Here is a 24,671-nt window from a genome sequence, read left to right as displayed (position 1 = left end):
CTATTCATCAGGCTACCCAATCACGATATTATTACACTTGGTTTCCGTTGATCACTGTCGAAAACACGTGGTGGCTTTACAGAAAATAAAAAAATATTCATATTTGCGACAGTCGTATATAGTATGGAAGTTCGAATAGCCTCACGGTGAATTTGTCTGGTTGTTAAAACAACAGAGCACATTATGATGGCCTTGAAGCACAAAAGTAAACACGCGAGCCAACCGAAGCGCCCTCACTCCCAGGTGCTGTAACCTAACGCTACGGCTGTTCTTACACTGCTAACATAAAACTAACACTGCCGGGAAAACAAACCTGTGCAGTACTGTATGCAAGCTGGAATGGGAAGGGCACTGTGACCAGCATGCACAGTGAGTGAATGAAACAAGTTTGTTTCCAAACAAGACAAATAGCACATGCCACTGACATTGGCATTGTTGTGTAGAGTGGCCGAGCGGCTTTAGGTGCTTCAGCCCGGAACCGCTCGACCGCTACGGTCGCAGGTTCGAATCCTGCCTCTTGCATGTATGTGTCTGATGTCCTTAGGTTAGCTTGGTTTAAGTACTTCTAAGTTCTAGGGGACTGATGACCTCGGATGTTAAGTCCCAAAGTGCTCAGAGCCATTTGAACCATTTTTGTTGTGTAGATATTTTCAGTGCAGTATAGAAGCGAAGATAAATGGGAATAAGAAATCAGAGGAAATGCTATCACTCTGTGACTAACCACCAGAGACCACTGGTCTCTGATATCAGGAAATACCCCTGAGCAACCTCCAAATTTTGCTTTGGAGTTTTCGGTTTCACTCTGTTCAGTTTAATTCTAAATCTACATTTCTGTGTAACACCGTTATCTTCTGTTGGCGTCAGCACTAATGTGATAGTTTCCTGTTCATGATTCAGATCACAAACTGTTCTATACACTTAAGGCCGACCGGTGTCGCCGAGCGGTTCTAGGCCCTTCAGTCTGGAACCGCGCGACCGCTATGGTAGCAGGTTCGCATCCTGCCTCGGGCATAGATGTGTGTGATGTCCTTAGGTTAGTTACGTTTAAGTAGTTCTAAGATCTAGGGGACTGATGACCTTAGATGTTAAGTCCCATACTGCTCAGAGCCATTTGAACCATTTTTTTATACACTTAAGCATCGTAATATCTGCTACACAAACTTCTTAGCCAATGAGCTGACTAAATGGCCGGCGCAGTTAACACGCCGATTCGACTTCTGGAGCAAACTAGTATTGTACGAGATATTGTCCTTAGTATCTACATCAGTATGAGAAGTATAATGACGAGACTAGTGAAAGAAAAAAATTATCTACACCGAGGACAAAATTTCGAATTTTAACATTGACCTTCCCCGCGGCAATATGGTTTTTAAACAGCATCCCCTTGCAGGGTAAAGTGCTCTCTCTGACTACAGGAGCTAGTCCTGTGGCCACTACTGAGTGCAAAACAATGATGTATTTGGAGGCCGTGTGGACGGGCTGGAGTCAGGACAGCGCTCTCCCAGCCATTGTCGGCTTTCTTAACTTTGGAGCCGCTACTTCTCATTCAAGTAGCTCCTCAGTTGGCATTACGAGGCAGAGTGCATAACGTTCCTACCCTTCCACCATACAAAAATCCCTAGCTGTACCGGGAATCAAAACTGGGTCCTGCGCATGACAGTCAGCCGAACTGAGACTTTTTTTTCCATTTTGTAAATTCTTCGTGGTTTCTCTTATTCAGCGTTTCGACTAGTTGATCCTGTAACATATTAAGAATCGAGTTCACCTACTGTTGAGCACTGTAGTTACGAGTCATAACTAATGAAGCCAATCCCTGCTTTGAGACACGAGTAATTTTACAAGAAAGGAAGAACCAGAAAGACTAAGGGACATCACTTTGACCTTCATAACAGCACGGGCCGCATTATCCTGGAGCAATAAAATGCACTGAGGTGACAAAAGTAAAGAGTACCTCCTAATACTGTGTCGGAATTCCTTTTGCCCACCATAGTGCCGCAACGTGATATGGTATGGACTCAGTTAGTCTTTGGAAGTCCCTCCGAGAAATACTGAGCCTAGCTGGCTCTGCAGTTGTCCATAACTGCGGAAGTATTGCTGGATCAGAATTTTGTGCACAAACGGACCTTTCGATTATGTCTGATAAATTTCCGATGTGATTCGTGCAGGGCGATCTGGATGGCCAAATCAGTACCTGGGTGGCCAAATAACTTGTTTGAATTGTCCAGAACGCTCTTCAGACCAGTCGCGAACAGCTGGGGACAGGTGTCAGCGCGCATTGTCACCCATAAAAATTCCATCGTTGTTTGTGAACGTGAAGTCCGCGATTGCCTGCAAATGGTCTGCAAGTAGTCGAACATAACCATTTCCATTCAATGATCGGTTCAATTGAACCAGAGGACCCAGTCCATTCCATGTGAGCTCATGCCATTATGGAGCCACAACAAGCTTACACAGTGTCTTGTTGACAACTTGGGTCCATGGCTTTTCCGCAACAGCCGAACCCTGCCATCAGCTCTTACCAGCTGAAATCGGGACTCGTCTGACCAGACAAAGGTGTTCCAGTCGTCTAGCATCCAACCAATATGGTCACGAGCCTAGAAGAGGCGCTGCAGGCGATGTCATGCTGGTAGCAAAGGCACTGGCGTCGATCGTCTGCTGCCATGGCCTAATCGTCGAACGTCCCACATTGATTCGAGCTGTCATCTCACCCAGCTTGTCTGTTGGCGCTGACAATTAAAATTAAACGCCGCTGCTCTCGGTCGTTAAGTGACCCTCATTGGCCACTGCGTTGTCGTCTGTGAGAGTTAATGCCTGAAATTTGGTGTTTTCGGCAATCTCTTGATACTGTGGATCTCGGAATATTGAATTTCCTAACGATTTCCGAAATGGAATGTACCAAACGTCTAGCTTCAACTACCATCCGCCGTTCAAAGTCTGTTAATTCCCTTCGTGCGGCCATATTCACGTCGGAAATCTTTGCACATGATTCATCTGAGCACAAGTGACAGCTCCGCCAATGCACTGCCCTTTTGTACCTTGTGTACACGATACTACCGCTATCTGTATACGTGCAATACGCTATGCTATGAGCAACTCTGTGTAACTTCAAACTTTGAATAGTGCTCAAACACAGTAAATAATTTTCCATACTTATTGAGTCGGTGTTTTCTCAATACCTCTTCAACTGCTTGTTGTTAACTGTTCAAATTTAGAAGGAAATGTGTATCGGGAATAAGTGGTATATTAATGTGAGTGACGATGAATTGGCGGCTCTCGGCCGCGGCTAAGGGAAACGATGTAACCACAGCCATTAATTTACTCAAGAGCCTTCGCGCAGCAGTTGGGGTCGCTCTGGGAGGCTGGTGTCATGCCGTCCACGCTGCTGTGACGCCAGCCGCTTGCAGAAGAGTCAGAGAAGACGTGTGGCTACCACTGGCGCCGCCCACGCTGGCCAGATACTCTGCTATCGCCAGGCATCCGGGATCTAATTCTGTCGTGTGCAGGATGTAGTGGCTGTCTCGCACAAGTTTCCTTCACTCGCCCCTGTCTCTCCGTACACATCCGTTTGCATTGCTCGCTGTTGACAGGGGATCTTCTAAATAGTGCACCCAGTGAATGGCATTTCTAAGTTTGCAATATCTGGATAGCCGTGAAAACCTAGAATTTATGTTTATTTTATTTACTTGTTCATATTTTTACCCTGGCCAAGCTAGGGCTTGCTCGTTTTTTCCTATACTAGATCGGTCTTCTTACTGTTTATGGTGTAGACAAACATATGAGTATTGCATTGCAGATATTGCGGAAATGTAAAGTGCAATTGATGTAAGATTTTCACTGAATGAATTAGTAGTCAGGAGCTCATACTGTGAGTCAATAAATAGAAAATAGTAATACTTAGAAAGTGCATTTTTCGTGTAAACATACACTCCTCTAAATGGAACAATGTCTATTGTTATTAAAAAGCTAACAGTAGGGGAAACTGGAATCTCAGCGGTGTTTGTTTCAGGATTCTAATACGAGTAGTTTATGAGACTTTGTACTTTGAAATTTTTCTCACGGAAACCTGTTTGTGCTATTTCTAGGTGCGATGTTGTTATGTTTGCTTACATCGTGATGACTGGGTGTTGTGTGATGTCCTTAGGTTAGTTAGGTTTAAGTAGTTCTAAGTTCTAGGGGACTGATGACCATAGATGTTAAGTCCCATAGTGCTCAGAGCCATTTTTTTTGTTTGCTTACAGTGTGCTTGTTTGCATTGTGACCTGCTAATCATTCAGGGTGTGACAGTCCAAGCAGCAGCTCATGATTGGACGATGTGATTTACCAGTGCGAAAAGGACAACATGCTCATTGTGTATGGAGAGTATGGGAAGAATGCAGTTCGTGCTTGTACGGTGTATACGGCAAGATATCCCAATAGATATCAACCATCTCGGCAATTATTTATCAACTTTTTCAACCAGTTTATGTACTGGGTAGTTGTAATTAAACATTCACTACTTGCGAGGGCCCTGATGAAAAGTAAGTGATGGTAGAACAATGAAAATTTCTGGAAACATTTGTAATGACATGCAGAAGAGAAATAACGAATGAACCATTGAAAGAAACAAATTTTAATTTCCACATGTGCGAATTAGATTTGTTAATTGCATGCCGGCCGGAGTGGCCGAGCGGTTCTAGGCGCTTCAGTATGGAACCGCGTGACCGCTACGGTCGCAGGTTCGAATCCTGCCTCAGGCATGGATGTGTGTATGTCCTAAGGTTAGTTAGGTTTAAATTGTTCTAAGTTCTAGGGGACTGATGACCTCAGAAGTTAAGTCCCATAGTACCCAGAGCCATTTGAACTATTTTTTTGTTAATTCCATACCATGTTTACATTCCAGGATACCAACGTTGCTGCATCCAAGACAGCCTGGAACCGCACTACAAATATTATTTCGCAACTGTTCACAGCACTTTTCGAATGGTGGACCATGGAATTTTCGGCTTTCATGACATAGCTGGTGCACTGCTTGAAGATCGCACACTGCGTCCAGCATTCTCACCCGTGGCAACAGTACTATCTTCGGCAATTTGTGGCGCAACTGGCTGTTGGCATGTCCCAGGAGCAACTCCCAAATCGCCTGTTAATTCTAACTTCCAAATCAGGTTCTTCAACCACGGTGGAAAGAGGACCTTTCCGTATTCCTTTAATGCGTCGATACTCGCGAAGAGCAGCAGCAATATTGCTGTGGTTTTGGTACAACAGCTTTGCGAATGTAGTCCTGCTCACCTTGTCCATACCCATGTTGACTGTCTAAAGGTAATGCACTCTGATGCTTGTGTTTCTACCCTATGCCATTGTACCAGTAACGGTGCCTAACGACAAGTCATGAAAATAACACTTCTAACAACGCAAATCCTGCAGCGCACAATGTGAACATCATTCCCATGGAGGAACGATGTCACGTACGTGACGCGAATTACACAAACAAGAACAAACACCTACATAAATAGGAGCAAAGTCACAAACACGTGACAGTATACTTGGAAGAAAACAGACGCAGGCACAAACACAGAAACTGTTACGTCTGCCACAGACAGCCCCTGCCACGCAGACTACACTCAATACACCCCTGTGTACCATATAACATACACAAGCACTTGCATGCGCAACCGAGAGGAAAACAATTCTTCCAAACAAACAGAACTTGCTAGAGACTAATCCGAAAGTTGGAGTACTCCGCCGGCTTTATAAGGCCAGCGCAGCGGCAGTACAGCCAGTTCCTCGCCGAGCTAGGACCAGCTCCGACGGACCTCACCGACGCTCTTGATGAATGGTCGTCTACAAGTTATTTTTTTGTGTTTATAATGATCGTTCGAGAAGTGTAGTTCAGTTTAAATAAACGACATTATACTGGGTGTTCTACAATACTGTGTATTCTTCAGAAACAGTCTCAGATGTTGAAACAGAGGCAAACAGTGAGATTAATATACACACCTAGATATAAGATAAGACTAAATCAAGGAACACAGAAATTGATCAACTGTCATTTCAGTACATGTAGAAACGTCTTGAGTAAGAAGCGTAATTTAAATGATATAACTGTTTATTATTCTTAGGGAAAATAATATGTGAAATGGAAATGATGTATATAAGAGTAATACAACGCATGTCTGTACACATACATTATCAAATGAGAATTAGAGAATTAGAGATATATTTTACATCCTACCTCGAATGTGACAAGCGCGATGATCTGCCGAGGCCCCATATGCGAGGTAGCTACGTGAGGAGGATCTCTAACGCAAATCTATGTATTTTACTACTGTATTTTACCCCTCCTTCTTAAAAGCAAGATCCTTCTTATTTCAGAATTTTTTTCCAAATTCATAATGTGTCATAAACTGATAATATATCATAACCTCTTTCCATCTTCTTAAATTTAAATCTTATATTCATAGCTCTTTGGTTTTAAGATTTTCATTTCTTAAACTCTTCTAAGTCTATAAGTATTTAAAGCTGCAGTATTATTAATCCCTATAAGAAATAAGAAATATCAGATAAGTTTCACATTCTGTACATGTACAATTTCATATTGTGAAAACACCGTCGGTCTTAGTAATTAGGTGGCAGGTCATTTGTAATTGGTAGCAGCAAATTTATAATAAATGAAACCCACATAGAAAATAAGTTTTCCGACTACACTGGCTCATATAGCGAAAGTTTAAAACTACCCTGTGCGTGAAAGGAAAGCAAGAGTAAGACGGGGAAGTATCTATTCCCAAAGTTATTCAGTCTGTACATCTACATCATGGTGGTATTACAAAGGGACATGGCGGTGGAGACCTACGCTGTACGTTGCTTTGCAGCCAGCGCCGCAATGTTAGATGTTTCAAAACATTTGGAGACTACTGCTTACGATTCCTCCTCGTTCTTAATAGCAGTCGTGTGCACGCAGCAGTCGTCTTAAATACTAAGTGTGCTTTCGTGAATCACACGGTGTGAGGAAAGCATTTAAGTCGTTTTCATAGTCTGAAACACATACTTTATCCAGCAATAAGACGCATTGTGCCTCATTGATGAAACTTTTTTGTTTTTCGAATAACCAAGAAGTGATGAATGTGATGTGGAAGATAGCTTCCGTAATCCATCCTTTTCCTTAATACGGACCAACGAAACTGAAGCTGATTTGTTTTGCTATGACAGGTCGTTTTCCAGCCTTTCCTTCTCACAGCGTTTACTCAGAGAGCTTTTCGAATTGGGTCGATCGGAAATCTAAAGTAATATGACGGAAATAGAACCAATGCAGTAAAAGTAAACAGCCCAACAGAAATTAATGAATATGAAAGCAAGTCTCGCTTGATCGATTCCACTAACGAATGAAATGTGATTACCGTAACTTCAGGCTATCATGAGAACAACTGGCACATTCGTAAATAACGCAACCTGGCATGTTTGGTCAAGAGAGTCAAATCACCATGAGCTAATGTTTGGGCAACTGGCATGGCTAAAGTCGGCTGCAAGTTTGTGATGTCATGAAAACTCCTGTTACTACTCCACCAAGACTTAAATCTATGTTTACTTCTACATCAACACTCTGCAATTCACATCCAGCAGTTTGACAGAGAACAGAACAGCTTTCAAACTATTTCTTGACCATGGCACTGTCGAACTGCTCGTGAAACATACGAACATCTAAATGTTTCCGCGAGAGCTCCGATTTCTCTTATTTTAATACGATAGCAGTTACTTCCTTTGTACGTGGGAGTCAAGAAAATGTTTTTGTATTCTGAGACGAAAGATGGTGATTGTACTTTTGTTAAAGATTTCGCCGCAACGGAAAACGCCATTGTTTTAATGATTGCCACCCCAATCGCTTTTAATATCCGTGACACTTTCTGCCCTATTTCGGTATAATACAAAACGAGCTGCCCTTCTTTGAACGTTTACGATTTCCTCCGTCAATCCTATCTGGTAAGAATACCACACCGCGCAGCAATACTCTAGCAGGGAACGGACAAGCGTAGTGTAGGCAACCTCTCTAGTGGATTTGTTGCATCTTCCAGGTGTTCTGCCGATAAAGCGCTGTCTGTCGTTCGCCTTTCCCACAACGTGTATGTGATGGTTCCAATTCAAGTTTCCATAATTTTAACCCGTACATATTTAGTTGAGTCGACGACCTTTAAACTTGTATTATTTAGTGTGTAACCGAAATTTAACGGGTTTCAATTCCATATCACGTGGAGGACATCACACTTTTTATTGTTCAGTGTAAATGGCAACATTTCAGCCCATACAGAAATTTTGTCTAAGTCACTTTGTAATTCGTATTAATTTCCTTACTTGGGTAACGCCAGATGTCACTTCTGTTTCAGTCGATGACTTCCCATCTGTCACTACGAACTGTGACCGGTCTAGCAGAAAACCGGGAATCAGGCACACTAATGAGACGATTCTCATTAGGCACGCAATCCTCGTGACTAAACCGCTATCTATGAAAGACCGAATTTAAAAATTTACAGTGCTGTCATTATCTACTGATGAAGAGGTACAATCTTATGCCAGATGTTTGACACAATAAGACAAGTATTACTTTTAGAAACTGTGTGTTAGTCTTGAGGCTGCGTAGTTCATATGAATAAGGTGTCAGTTGTGTTCCATAAGAACTATTGAAAGGTGGCTACACTGAGCCACAGCGCCAGAGAGTTTTGTTTCGCCGCCTCCACTAGCAGTGATTATTGAGAAGTAGCGGAGTGCAGTGCTTGTTGAGAACTCGTAGTAGGCAGTGCTTGCTGAGATGTCGTAGTAAAGAGTGCTTGTCGAGATGTGGCAGTAGTCAGTTCTTGTTGAGATGTGGTAGTAGCGAGTCGGTGTGGAGATGTTGTAATGATTAGAGTGCTTTTCATCAATATAAATGAAGGTAACAAACTACTTTTCTTTTTTTTCTCATTATTTCAATGTCCTGAATAATGCGTCGTTACAGGTTCAGTCAACAAAGCATCTGTCTTGTGTTCTTGTATTAGAGTGTAATTCTGGTTTTCTTGCGCAATTATAGTATTTCTATTTTTTTTAATTACTTCAGTATAAAGGTATTTGAAATTTCTTGTCTTATTGAAGAAGAACCGTGCCAGATGTGTACGTTGAATCACACTCCCACACACAGAACAGTTACTCTTGTGCTTGTTATTGCGTTTGTTTTATAGTTGCTGGGGACTTAATTAATATATGTGTTAACGAAAATTTTCATTTCATTCTTTGTTGTTGTTCTATGCAGTCAGATTGCGTACAAAAACTAGTCTGGGCAAACCGTTTACGAGACACAGCGTAATCGGACATACAGCTACCAAAAATAAAAATGATTTTCAAATTTAATAATTAAGCCCCCATGCACGTGGCGACCGCTGCTTCGGATCGTCCCTTGGAATTCTTCTGATCGTAAAAACAGTAGACAGTAGTATTGTTGTAGTAATTTGTAGTTTAGTAATTGTAGTCTATTTTGCATGTGTAGATTTGGTAATTGTCATTCTTCTAATGGTATTTTTTTCCCAGAATTTAATTTTGTTGTCTTGTATACGCGTTTGACAATTTAGTGCAATTATTTCAATTGTTCGTTAACTGTGTTTGAGGGAAACATTTCGTGTGAATGGTATTGTTGGAGATAAGGAGTCATTGTGTGTAATTTTCGTACAGTGACGAGTTTTGTATGTTTTGTAAATGATTACGCGATCTATGAAAAAGGCAAAAATGATGGATAGTCAGAATGACGAAATTGTTGACATGGCGAACTCGCCAACACAGGAGAACAGTATGATGAATAATGAAGTGGGAAACAATTTAATAAATCGGGAAGATAGTCCGGAACCATTTCAAAATTTTTCTCAATCAGAAAATTCACAGAGTACGAGATTAACAATAGAAGATTCTGGAATAGTATCGAACACAGATAGCTTTACAGCTTTGACGGAAGACGTTGGTTTTGCGGGAAATGTTAGAGGCGAAAAAAGTTTCGAGCCAGTTAACATGGAGCAGTTGATGAGTGCAATATTAAATTTGGGATCTCGGTTAGACTCACAAATGGGAACAATGGAGCAGTTAGGATCTGAATTAAAAACAGTGGGATCACAAATAGGAACAATTAAAACAGAGATGGGAACTTTGGGATCTGAATTAAAAACTGATATGGGAGCAATGGAAACACGGTTAGACTCACTGGGAACACAAATAGGAACAATTAAAACCGAGATGGGAACTTTGGGATCTGAATTAAAAACTGATATGGGAACAATGGAAACACGGTTGGACTCACAAATAGAAACAATCAGAACTGAGATGGGAACACTGGAAACACGGTTAGACTCACGAATAGGGACATGTTTCAAAAATATGAAAGATGAATTAAAGAAAGAAATTAGAGAAGAAGTACAACCGATTTTGAATTCTCACAATAATAGATTAATTGAAGTAGAGATTAGACAAAGGCAACAAGATAGAGAACAGGAAGAAAGAGATCGCGTCATAGTACAAAAATTTTCAGAGTTAAATTTACAACGTGCACACGATAAGGAAGAAATATTTGAAAGAATCGAGGAATCCGTACCAAATGACAGAATAAATAATCTAACACAACAATATGAACAGTTAACTACCAGATGTGTCAATACTGAAACCCGAGTCGCGACACTTACGGAAGACGTAAATAAACAGAAAGAAAAAATAGGTGACTTATCGGAAAGAGTTGAGGAGATTTCAGATAAATTGACAAATCTTAGTTTACATGGGGACAGAGATTCGGATGATACAGCTCCATTGCCATTTGCAGAAACCGAAGAGTTCCAGAACATAAATAAGCATGTTGAAAATCAGGGAAAATTTAATGAACGCGTGAAAAGGGAATTTGAGGCATTAAAAAAGCAAGTTAAACAAATTGAAGGCGAAATCGTAGGAAAAGACAGCAAAAGAAATTTAGAATCACAGATACCAGAGGGATTTGAAGAAAATAATTTGTTTCATTTACGGGATGCAACAAGAGAGCGTCAGGCGCGCGAACTTGATAATAATCAACATTGGGACTGGGACAGACGCGGTAGGTCTTTGTCGCCACGAGGCGAAAACTTTGACTATAAACACTTTTTGACTGTTCGGAAATTTAAGATCTTCCGCAATTCTAAGAATGACATACATCCATGTGCATGGTTAGATCAATTTATGTACGCACTTCCGCCAAATTTGCCACTAAGTCACAAACTAGAAATTATGTGCGGCTATTAAAGTCCTCAGGGGATTCACTACTCTAAGTGAATATGTGCCGTAGCGTTCATAGGGCCCCGAGCTGTAGTGGTGCTATTTCCCTTTTAGTTTTCTGCACCACTGCCTACTCTTTTACTATTCTTTGCATCTGTCAAAACAACTCTTCGACTATCAATCTATCTAGAGAGTAAGTAAACAATAACCGGATATGACTATTTTACCTAAAAGTGATTTTGGTAATTACCGTTTGGACTTACTGTATCTTCAGCAGCATTCATTCGTAGTTTAAAAGAAATTTTAACTGTTTACCTTCGTGACAATATTACTTCTTATGTTGACGATATTCTCATTGCTAAACGTTCTTGGAGTGAGCATAACAAAATTTTGGATTCATTATTACGTATTTTTGCAAGAGTTGGCATTACAGTGAACTTAGAAAAATCTGAATTTGGTCGTTCTCAGGTGAAATTTCTCGGTCACATTATTTCTACAGAAGGTATTCTTCCTGATCCAGAGAAACTAGATGCTATTCGTAATTATGTTGTACCTACCACAAAACGTGATGTTCGTAGTTTCATTGGTGTCTGTAATTTTCTTAGACGCTTTGTTAGATTGGACAATTTGGCCACACCTCGTTTATGTGAACTATCTGGAAGGAAATCTAATTGGTGTTGGGATGAGGAAGCTCAATCAGAATTTGAACAACTTCGTGATGCTTTAGTTGCTGCTCCACTTCTTTCACATCCAGATTTATCTAAAGATTTTTGTTTGGCGACGGACTCATCATACAAAGGCCTAGGTGCACATTTATTTCAAGAGATAGAAGAAAACGTTGTTGTAGTACAGAAAACTATTGCATTTGGAAGTCGTGTTCTCTCTAAATCAGAAAAGAATTATTCGATTACGGAACTTAAAGCTTTGGCTGTTGTATGGGCTTTCACAAAATTTCGCACATTTTTGTTTGGCAGACATACTAAGGTTTACACCGATCATCGAGCTCTGGAATTTCTTATGTCGACAAAATTAACTCATGGCAGATTGTCACGATGGGCGTTGTACCTACAGGAATTTGATTTTAGTATTGTTTACATACAGGGTTCTTCAAATATTGTTGCTAATGCTTTATCGCGTGCACCTATGGGTTTGAGACAAAGTGCTGAAGAGGACTGCAAGGAAAACAATTATTGTTTGATGTATATTCAAGGTGTTGCGTTTGAGAACTTTATTTCGTCTTCGCTCCAGGACATCGCTAAGGAGCAAAATAAGGATCCAATCTGGAAGGACATTAAGGAGAAGTGGAGGAGAAAGGAAAGCGTAGCGATTAGCCAGCATTATTTTGTTCGCAATGACATTCTTTTTAAACGAAAATCGGTCGACAACTGTTTGGTCAGTTTGTATTCCTGATGAGTGGGTTAATAAGCTGATTTGGTATACGCATTTAAGTTATGCACACTTTGGTCCCAGAAAATGCTTTCATAAATTACAGGAAAATTGCTACTTCAGTAATATGGAAAAACATATTCGATCTGTTCTGGCCAAACGCAAATTATGTCAAAAGGCTAAGCCGCCAACAATTTCTCACAGAGCACCGTTGTTTCCTATCATTCCAGCGAAATTAAACGACATGGCTGCAGTCGATTTGTTCGGTCCAGTGGTTCGTTCTACTAATGGTTTTTCGTACATTTTCGTAGCAGTGGAGTTGACATCAAAATATGTGTGTTTTACACCTTTACGCAAAGCAACGGCTCGCTCAGTATCTAATGCTTTCATTAACCATTTTCTTAAAGAAGTTGGTCATGTTGATAAGGTTATATCGGATAATGGATCACAGTTTCGCTCTAAAATTTGGCTTCGTACTCTACGGCGTCGTAAGATTGAACCAATTTTCATTTCACTTTTTCACCCTCAATCTAACGCTTCAGAGAGATGGATGAAGGAAATCAATAAATTGTGTCGTTTTTATTGTCATCAGAATCACAGACCGTGGGATCAGTATCTTCATATTTTTCAAAACATTCTGAATGAACTTCCTAATGACTCAACTTCTTTACCGCCGATACTGATATTAAAAAACAAAGCATCGACAAATCGCATTTCTGAAATCGTTCCTTTTCCGCCTTCAGGGAAACTGCGGCATTCTGAAGTTGTGAACATGGCTCTGCAAAATATTGCATCTGTGGCTGCTAGAAGAGAGAAATCAGCTAAGCGTCCTGGTCGTTTAAAAACTTTTTCAGTTGGCCAAAAGGTGTTAATTAAGTCTCATCGTTTGTCTCACAAAGGAAAGGGCTTGTGTCGCAAATTTTTTCTGCTTTATAACGGTCCATATAGAATTCGCAAAATTATTCATGATAACACTGTTGAAGTAGAAACTCTTAAATCACGACGCTCTAAGGGAATGCATCATATATCAAACGTTAAAATTTTTGTGGAATGACATACTTTCGAGAAACCAACAGTTTACGTAAACATGCAGAGAATACAAGGATACCGCGCAGTGTTGTGGCGGCGGCATATACTCAAAGCAACAGTCAAGTCTGCGCGCCGCACGAGGCAGTCGTTGACCGCAAACAATTGCTTCCTACATCACGCGCCTACAGCTGATCGAGCGCTCAGTGCGAATGCATTGACAGCCGTAAACAAATACACAGTCTAATTTCTCCGATTAAATTCAGTATAAAGCTATAGTGACTTGATGAATTATGTTATTAACGTTCAGTATTCTTCAGGATACGGTTGAATAAAATATTTAAGAACTTCAGGTAAATTCTGTGTGTCTCCGACGTTAAGAGGACTTGCTATCGAGAAAATTTCAGAAAGAATGTAATTTCCAAGAAGAAACTAATAAACTGAAAAGGTAACTATTAATTGAGTTTATTTTTTCAGGTAACATATTTCCACTTAGGTATGTACTTTAGACGTAATTTGCTGCTCGCAATTACGTGATTCATACTTTGTGCTAATTTCATGTTCTATGAATTTACTTGTGAAGCGACGTGCTTGGGTACATTTGCTGATTTTTGTCAATGTTTTATTAGTGGACAGGGTTGTTATTTGTATATATTATGTATCGCTTGGCTGCAATACTTTTTCACTGATGTCATATTTTTTTATTATGTGCCTACTGTGCTTATTTATTTAAATTATAATTGTCACCTGATTAATTGTGCTGCCTGTGGTTATGTATGTAAGTTATACTTTGTGATTCATCTGCTTGCGCCTTCATGTTTACTTATTAAGATGACATATGAACATTTATTTGCTTATGCTGATATGATGCTAATGACCTGTTTATTACGTAAGATATATGTTTGCTGCTGTGCGTATGGATTGCATATTTGTACATTTCTGTTTGTTGTCATAACTACTCTTTAATTTGGTATATAGAAATGCTGATATACTGTGTACAAACATAGAGTTTAGGTCACACTATGGTATTAATTATAGATTGTTTGCTTGGCAGAGCCTCGTTGTAAGAATTGTGCTGCATCCACTTGTTGACATTCTGTTCTCTACTGGTATATTTACTCGGTATTGTATGTTTTGCTTACGCTCAGTGCCTTATATTTTTAAGACAGGAAAATGAACTGCGATGATTCGACATAAACGACATTAGTACAAGAAACTTCATAGGAGTCACATGAGCTGGAGGTTTTATGGAAGCTGTATAAATTTTTGCTAATAGGAAGGAAACTAACGACATGACATACCAAAACTAGGTTTAGACCATTGACAGTTATTACACTGCATTTTTCGTGAGCAATTGAAATAGGAAGTGACACTTGACACAAGAAATACTCCACATATTTGCTTCTGTTTGCCATAATTCTTGAAGTGGTGTACACACTGTGAAATATTATGACCATTCACACTCCGTAATCGTACTTAATTACTGAGAGTTATTCGAACTAAGTCTGTTAGAGGTCATGTATGCATTTCTTTTATTTAATGATGGACAAGGTAACCAAAATCCATCTTATAATTTATAATGAGTAGAAGATTTGGGTCAGATGGATTACACAGAGGTTGTGTGTTGACAGTGTGTCTTCGGATTGTATGGGATGATGAGGTTTGCATTAGGATTTTATCTGTACTTGTTCGAGGAGACTGACTAGAGGAAAGAGTTGTTATGGAAGTGAAATGATGTTGGCGATAAGGTTTATATGTGTCGACGTATTGAAGAGGTATTATTGAGGTATTGAGATTATATGAAGTTGATGATTATTGGAGTTTTTGTGGACAAGAGGTAAGGTAAATGATATTGATGATAAGATTTGTATGTATCGACGTAAGAGGTATTATTGAAGTATTGAGATTATGTGATGCTGATGATTATTGGAGTTTTGGTGGATAAGAGGTAAAGTAAGTGAGGTGCATATTTTTTTTTGTTGGTCTATATGGAACAAGGAGGATGAAGATAGCAGACTAGAACACTCAAGTAGAAGGAAGATAGTCTATACACACACTTTGTTAAATCACTAAGCAGTATATACTTTTTTTAGGAGAGAGGAAGTAATTGCATATCTTGGCTCACTGACAGTTGTTCAGCAACCGTACATTTTGATCTGGCTTGGCAAACATTGGTCTTGACATGATGACTATGACGTTGACTTAACTATTATTGACTGTTATACATTGCTGCCACTACTACTTGATACACATGATGAACATCAAATTTTGACAGAATTGCATTTACACAGTTAACACTATTCAGTTACACAGTAGTACTTAATGTGGATGAAAGATGAGTGAGTGTGTTTTGTGTGTTTTCCTTTCCTAATCCTACCCACCTATCTCCTAAATATTATTTTATTTGTTTGTAGTGGCTTGCACTGACACCCATAAATATTATAGGTTTCATCGAAGGAGTGTGCTCAGGTAATCTCTTAGCAACTCTGTATTCTTTGGAGGTGAACAACAGAATAGCCCTTCCACCGAGGAAGACCGGGGTGTCTATGACAGCTTTCAGCTACTAACTGAGGACAGCAGCGGTTAGCATACTACCAGAATACTGTGACATACGGACAGTGTGGCAAACACGATCACTTCAACCTAGCAAGCTGCAGGTAATGAAGTCTCCAAGTCTTCCCATCAGTGCCTGCAAGATCGGCAGCTCAAAACGACAGGACAGGTAGCAGCATCGGAGACGAAAGTCATCTTGGGAAAAGGTAGCAGCGCAGTACAGGCTCGTCATTGTAGCTGGTGTTCTGTAATGTAAAGACGCCAAGGCTCGGGAGCCTGAGTATTTGTTACTGCTTGTCTATGACAATGACGTTATGCCTGACCAACGATGACTGAATGTGGCCTACATTTCTGGCTGAAAATTGGTCTTCAGCACCTCTCTGTTTTGCAAGAAAGGATTTCAGGGCTTCATCTTGTTGCCTTTCCGCTATATCAGCAGGCTGATAGGTGTCCTTGTGAAACTTTAACTCTTTCTTAAGAAATCAAGCTGTGCTGTTAGACTGATGTGATGTCTTCTCGTTGCTGAAGTCATGTTGCTGAGTTTATGATTCCGGCCTGCTCGTGCAGTTATTTTTTTTCATATCTTCGTATCTTGGAACACCATTACTCGTCATTTCTTGTGATTTGGCTGAGGCCAACGACCTTCAAAGAGATTCTTTCATCTCTGATGTGGACTTAAGTGTGGTCGCCTGCTATTGTTTTCTAGGCGGTATGCAGTTTTGGCCACGGAAGTCACACTGGAGAGGGGACAACTTTATGCTGCATAGTGTCGTTGGAGACATAATCACGTAGCAAAACGCCCAATTTCCTACGGGGCACAGGCGTTATGACATTTGAACATGGTCGTAGCTTCAATATTTAAATGAAATCCTTGAGTTTGACTAATCGCATCATGTTGTAAAATGGGCCAAAGTTTGAGTAACCATTACAACTGGCCTTCGTCAGGATGGTGGTTTGATTTAAGTCCATATTACGACAAAATCTAGCCACAATCCTCGAAGGATTTTACCGATAGATGTTACAGCTGCAGAAGATTATTCCATCATCTGAACAATGTGTTGCGTTATTCGGCGTTTGGCATTATCATACATTAAGTGGCCATCCTGATTTTGAGCTCTTCAGGATGCATGTACACCTTGCCAGAGAGACGTGACTGGCAATGTAATTGAATCATATCGACAGGATTCTTATCAGTTAGTGGATACGGAGAACAGTTCACATTTAAAAAACTTCCTGGCAGATTAAAACTGTGTGCCCGACAGAGACTCGAACTCGGGACCTTTGCCTTTCGCGGGCAAGTGCTCTTCCAACTGAGCTACCGAAGCACGACTCACGCCCGGTACTCACAGCTTTACTTCTGCCAGTACCTTGTCTCCAACCTTCCAAAATTTACAGAAGCCCTCCTGCGAACCTTGCAGAACTAGCACTCCTGAAAGAAAGGATATTGCGGAGACATGGCTTAGCCACAGCCTGGGGGCTGGCAGAAGTAAAGCTGTGAGTACCGGGCGTGAGTCGTGCTTCGGTAGCTCAGTTGGTAGAGCACTTGCCCGCAAAAGGCAAAGGTCCCGAGTTCGAGTCTCGGTCGGGCACGCAGTTTTAATCTGCCAGGAAGTTTCATATCAGCGCACACTCCGCTGCAGAGTGAAAATCTCATTCTGGAGTTCAGATTTAGTTTGGCCGTCTGGGTTCAGTACGTAGGACCAAAACTGAAGTGAACCCAAACAATTTTTTTGATCACCGATTCCCGCGGGAAACCCACAATTGCAAAGCGCCCGTGCTTAGATTTACAGATTCTCTGTTATCTTGAAACCAACCGAAAGTTTATTGTAAGAATGTTTCATATATATGTTACAGTTGCTGTTATCAGAATAACATAATAATCGAATATATTTTCAATATTTTTCCTTTCTGTAGTTATTACTGCAAAGGCAGCTAAAAGGTGAACGTTATTTAACCGGAATCTAAATTTTCCACACGCGATAATAATCGTTATATGTGTCCACAATTATGATGTGAGCCATAGCAATCTGGCTATTTTGTATCGATTTTATTATTATAGTGTAACAACACTGTAGACCCGGTTCAGGAAAAATATGCTGAATTTCAGTCGTTATTTTTGGGACCACATTCTTCGAACAGCAGTTATTGCCTATACATAAATAATATTTATCAGTCTATAGATTCATGAAATGATGTCTTAGACAATATCTTTTACTCCCGTTATACTTACCATATACACTCATCCATTTTCTATTTTTTTGAAAAGCATTTGGTTTAAGAAAAAGCTCAGGCTGCAGAGAATATGAGGTACATTTTGGAATTCCGCAATTCTACTGATTACGCTTTTTAATACCCCCTTTATTCGAAGTTGTTTGGTAAAACCTAATGGCGATATGCTCGTATCATCTAAGGTTAGATGTGTGACTCGTAGACTGCGGATATTTGTGGTGTGAGCATACTGCCAAGTGGCCAACATCAAACGTAAATTGTCATTCCACACTGTTGTGACACTGTTGTTTACATTTTATGCTAAAGTAAGACTTAAAACTCATTGTTGAAAGAAGCACTCTGCCTTCACTTATGTTGCTGATTTGTTGCTGCTACAGATGCAATTTTAAATTCATTAAATGAGAAAAAGTTTTTTCTCATAGGTGTGTACCACAGAGGTCTAATTATGGTTATCATACTAGAAAGAGGCGCGTTTTATGTGTTGATTAATATCGAGATTCAGTGGAACGAAGGAGTAAAATCGTAGAATTAATTTGTGTGACTGAATGGTCAACTATTTACTAGAAAGATGACAGATAAGTTCGGTAGTGTGCTGCCAGAAATCCATTGAACGTACATTTCGAACAATTTTCACTCGCAGATAAAATTTATGTATGCCAGTCTGAGCCATTACCATCGTATTATACACCACTTCGAACCATTGTGCTTATTTTAAAGTATTCGCAATAGGAAACTATAGATGTAGTACTTATGATTTTGTGAATGAGTACGTGAGATTAATATTTCAGTTCCCATAATAAATATAAAAATTAAAAAGGGAAAATTTCGTCACTAAAAATATTTCAAAGTATTAAAACTGCTAATTTGCCACACGTCGTAACTTCAAATTCGATATTTTTCGTGATACTTTTACTATGTAGTGTTGGGAAACTAGTTGGCAATGCCAACGTACGATAATTCATAAAAAAGACAGACACAGCAGTACGATTAAGTGCAGTACCAAACCTAAAAACAGCAATGGTGATCCCTTCTTTACTCATAACGAAAAAATAGCGATGTCTGAGCTCTGACACTTCTCGCAAACAAGTTAAATGCCTGCATTTATCTCCCGAAAGCTTTAAGCCAAAACTCGTTTCAGATACGGAATGCAAATTATGAAGATGGCTGTGAAACGAAAGTGCAAAATGCATATTAGTTTTGTGCGCCGTACCATAGGAACGTGAATGCTGGAGTCGATGTATGCTGTTGAAATTCCGTTCTGCGCATGTGAGTGCTCATTGCATACATATTTCTACTCTATAGTATATCTGAAAGACTAATACTACGAAATATGTGTGAGGAACAAACGGAAAGCAACTTCATTGCGACTGTTTTACTCCTTGCCAATTTCTTAGTTCTGACAGATACTCTTCTTTCCAGTACATTAGAATACTGAAATCCCTAGTTTTAGTTCGATAATTATTACTAATTTAAATGCCTAGTTTGGTATCACTTTAAAGGGCTGTATTTCATTATACAATGTTGTTTCAAATATTATTGGATGTTATTTCTCAAAACTAGACGAAACGAAGGAACAATCTAAGAAGAACTCCTTGATACCATTAGCGCTTTTAAAGGTATTTTACCTACACTGCAGATCAGTAGCAGAACATGAGAGGGATAGGAAATCGTTATTACCCAAAGGCACCCTTGCGATAGTTTGTCGGGGAGGCGGGAAGGTGCCTAGATCTGGGGGTATGGTGTATTTTTAATATTTTGTAAGCTGAATGATGGTCTGTAGTTAGCCATAGAAGAGTTTCAGAGCCGACCATGTTAAAAATCTGTGTAACACTGCCTTTTAAAACGTTTTCTGAAAGAAAAAGACTGAATATTTTATACATATGTTTCCCTTTCCTTGAGAGCAGGGTGAGGGGGGGGGGGGGGGGGGGGAAGGGGCTTGACCGTAGATGTGCGAGCCCTTCTATTTAGCATGGTTATTAGCCTTCATCAGTTCTGAGACGCAGAACGAAAGCGTTCAGTCGATTTTAATTTTTCTGCTTAACTGTGTTAATAAATAAAACAAAGCACTAATATTAATTTGGGCACATTTGTCGTTCTAAGACAGAAGATGAGAACAGATACCTGATTATTAGCGAAAACGTAAAAATTGTACATCGTGTTAGTTCCAAACCAGTAAAGTCACTTTGATTTGTGCTCTGGGACGATGCGTTACTTTTTCAGACTGGGAACTGAACCACTTGTATGAGGTGCACGTATGAAGAGTATTACACTCAACTAATAGAAAATTATATGTTTAGATATGTTGTCCATTCATCAATTAGAGCTCAATAATTAACGCATTGCATTTAAAATGCATTGCGTACTAGGAAACAGACTTTGATGCCATCTGTAAGGAACTCAGGGAACCAGCGCGAGGCAGTCCTGCCATCTAGTGGGGAACTGCCGAACAGAGTCGCCCAGCTGCTTCAGATTCCTTGCTTCCTTTGTGCCAAATTAACCAGCACTCTCCCTCTCCCTCCTCTCCATCACCCTTTCCCCTTCCCCTCGCACTCCTTCTCTGTCTCACACACACGCAAACACATACACATTAAAGATGGGCACAAATTCGAAGTGAAAGAAAGACAGTCGACTGAAACTTTTTCAATTCTGTCACGTGATGTATGACGTTAAATACAGGGCACGTCAGACATTGTCCGAGTAGAGGAGCTACGTATTCCGCCTATGCGTATTAACTTTTGCAATTATTTAGCGATACATTTAAAAAGTGATGAGTTCATGGACGTCTATAGGAATTTTGAGTGACCACGAATGCTTACTGTTAGAATAAAAATCATTCGCCACAAAAACTGAGATATTTGTCTTTCCAGGCTCAACTCAGCCGTTATTGCTATTGTCATTCAGTATTTGCGTGTTGTTTCTGCTCCTGCGAGTGCTTAACTTGTTAGGTGTGTGGCTTACAAACTGATCTTGGAGCTAATTTCTTGGAATCTACAATCGAGTGGCGCGAAAAAAATTTAGCAGCATTTCCTCGTGAATGATGTCAAATTGTGGCAGAAATGATCAACAATAATTCTGTTTGTTTATGCCGTTTATCAGGGAAATAACTAGGCTGGTGCAAACTGGGCATTTCTCCGGATCCGACGAGGTTGACGGTTCCCTGGCGCCCGAGGGAAATAAACGAAAAGACACAGCCACGGAAAAATTAAATAATAAAACTAGTAAAATCGATCAGTGAAGAGAAGGCTTTCCCTATATTATAATAATCAGTGTTGGTTTCAAAAATAATTGTGACATAAAGAAATGCGAATCACTTAGTCAACGCTATCTAGAGGACTAATGCGTCTGTGGATTCGTACAGGTAAGCAAACGTAACACATGGAGTTAAACAACACAGAAATGTTATGAGTTATTGAATTTAAAATGGTTTAAATTTATCAATACATTCAACGTAGACGCTCTGTGTGTGCAGTCTTGAAATTTAACATTGTTAATGAGTGGAGACTAATAAATATCAGCCGAAATCATACACAGTCTTCCGCCTTTTATCGAAACGTATCCTACCAGCTAATGACTCGATAGTCGTCTTACAGTGAACTGTTAGTTCTTACTGTCAAACCAGTGGATATACAATGGCGTAAGAACCCATGTACAAAGGATACTTACTTATCACCGAAATGAAACAGAACATTAAACAACGATGAACCTTAAGTTAGACCTATTGAGGTTAGCATAGTTGGCTCGCCAAAGTTGTCAGCGAAAGGATCAACATATTAGCAGCTCTTCTTACATCGACTTCTACCGATTCAGTACTAGGGAGGCGAGAAGCCAAGGAAATGTGAAAGCACTGTTCTGGATTTGAGAATACGAACTGTACTGAGACAAAGACTATGTAGCTGATACACCTTATTTAATGGCATGTAAGCATAAACAGTAATTTCAAATTGCAGTCTATTCTGTTTATTTATAATGCTTAGAAATTCCGATAAAATGTAATTTTTCGGTAATTTCCAATAACTGTTCAGCTTCGTGACTAGGACGTAACAGACTTCTCGGCAGAAACTGTAGTAGTCGTAGACAGCGTTCGTGGACAAATGTGTTTCAGAAGCTGTCTCTCGTAGCGTGTAGCTCTTATCCAACAACAAACTAAAATGATATCTTCTCAATGGATAACTTGGAACTGTCATGTGTTCTGCCTTACAGGTTTTCTCTTGTGACACAGGGCACTGTACAACTGCAAAGGAATACCAGCATCCGCACCTTTCTTGCGAAGTTTCACAGAGTTGAGTTTATGACATTCTGCACTGTTCCTGCTATCCTCATTGATGTTAGTAGGCAAATAAATACGCTGGACAACTGAGGATAAGGTACTTCTGTAAAGAAAAAAGGGAAAAAATGAGGGAAAGTTAAACCAAGAAAGAAAATTGGGAAAACTATTAACATCGATCAGCCAAGAGAAGTCACGCGCTAAGTTAAAATAATCCATTGTCTTGGGAATCATACTGACATAAATATATGCGAATCATTTACCTCCTTTGCTCGATAAAAGCTTGATCTGCATTAGAACCGGAACATCAGGTAATTGAATACATAGTACGAAAGGTACTAGATGTGAGGAAGTGTTTCGGCGAAGGCTATGATGAAGCATCCGCCATGAGTGGCACACTAGAAAGAATCGAATCACAATTTAAATTTTGTCATTAAGGTCTCAGTAGCAAAAATAGTTTCAGCAAGTAACAGTCCTGTATTTCAAAACAGTTGAGAACATCTACAAATTTTTTGGTCACAGCTTGCTACGTTGGTAGAATCTGAAAGCTTGTTCCCTGAGAACTTCTAACATGACGCTACAGGCACCAAACCGAATGCGCTGGGCCGGGAAATAAGACGTTCTTAAGACTCCGACAAACATAATTCGTAAGTGTAAGAAACGTAATGCAGTGTAACAATAGATCTTAAAAGATTATATTATCTTTTTCAGATTTAGAATAAATCTCTAGAGAAAGTTAACACACCGCCTAATGCCTTGCAGTCTCAGAGCATGGGCGCTGCAGTTCCATATGACTTTTTAGCAATAGCTCTGGCAAGAAGATAGTTGCATGATTCGGATTTAACGTCCAGTAGAGGCCGAGGTCACTGGAGCACAGTCTGGGGTAGGGGAGGATCGGTAATGAGTTCGGCCGTATCCTTTTCAGAGGAACCATTGCGATATGTGCCTTAAGCAGTTTGGAAGGAAATAACGGAAAACCTTAATGTGGATGGGCGGTCGGGGATTTGAATCGCCGTCGTCCTGAATACAAATCCATTGTCTCACCACTGCAACACACCATTCCTTTTCTCTCAGATATAGCGAGCATCAAAGCATTGTGCGACAAACTACTTGGCAAAACGTTCACATCTCTGAATGATGAGTCATTGATCGTAAATTGCCTAACAAACGGAGTAAAGTGGTAGAGAAGCACTTTGACTAACTTCGAAAGTACGGGAGATTCGCCGAGCCCTTAACTGGACCTAAAGTCCATCTTCATCCAGTGATTGATTGTAAAAACTGAGCGGTATTTTTTCTAGATAAATATAATTAAACGAACACTTTGTACAATGTGTCAGGCATGGCTATTCAGTTCGGCAGTACTGTGAAGAGGGGAAGGCTGGTGCTGATGGTTACATGCTTTATTGCTGATGGGAGAGGGTAACACGAATCATAAAAAAATCATAACCGTAAGAACTCGAATCGAGACGCGGTACATATCTTCCTAGAACGTGCTTGGATATCTCAAAGTGCCATATTTCAGCGGAGAAACCACGAATGTTCTTCAGGCATCTACGTAATGTCCCGTAGAGACGGTGTAGATGAAATTAGGACTGCATAATGTCGGAACAGGAGTCATTCTTCACATACTCATTGGCGAATGGAACAGCTCCAATAAGAAGAGTCCTCTGCCATTCAGAGTTAAGTAGAATATAGAGGTTTATAAATTAATGTAAAAAATGAAAGAACACGAAATACTGATTTTTATAAAATAACTGACTATTTTCACCGGCCGGAGTGGACGAGCGGTTCTAGGCGTTACAGTCTGGAACCGCCCGACTGCTACGGTCGCAGGTTAGAATCGTGCCTCGGGCATGGATGTATGTGAGGTTAGTTAGGTTTAAGCAGTTCTAAGTTCTAGGGGACTGATGACCTCAGAAGTTAAGTTCCACAGTGCTCAGAGCCATTTGAATTTTAACTGACCATTTTCGCACAAAAGAACGAGGAAAACTCA

The 24,671-nt window shown here is 40.1% G+C and overlaps 1 protein-coding gene and 1 non-coding gene across 4 annotated transcripts in view; one reads left to right on the top strand and one right to left on the bottom strand.

Moving 5' to 3' along the window:
• Window positions 1-24,671, bottom strand: part of LOC124605816 (RING finger protein nhl-1) — a 286,175-nt gene that overhangs the window by 175,646 nt on the left and 85,858 nt on the right. The window lies entirely within an intron of this gene.
• Window positions 17,702-17,778, top strand: Trnal-caa. Its single transcript has one exon. It is a non-coding gene; the product is annotated as a tRNA-Leu (tRNA).

The sequence above is a fragment of the Schistocerca americana genome, chromosome 3 (genome assembly GCF_021461395.2).
Source record: "Schistocerca americana isolate TAMUIC-IGC-003095 chromosome 3, iqSchAmer2.1, whole genome shotgun sequence".
NCBI lineage: Eukaryota > Metazoa > Arthropoda > Insecta > Orthoptera > Acrididae > Schistocerca > Schistocerca americana.
This window is presented reverse-complemented; position numbering and strand designations above follow the sequence as displayed.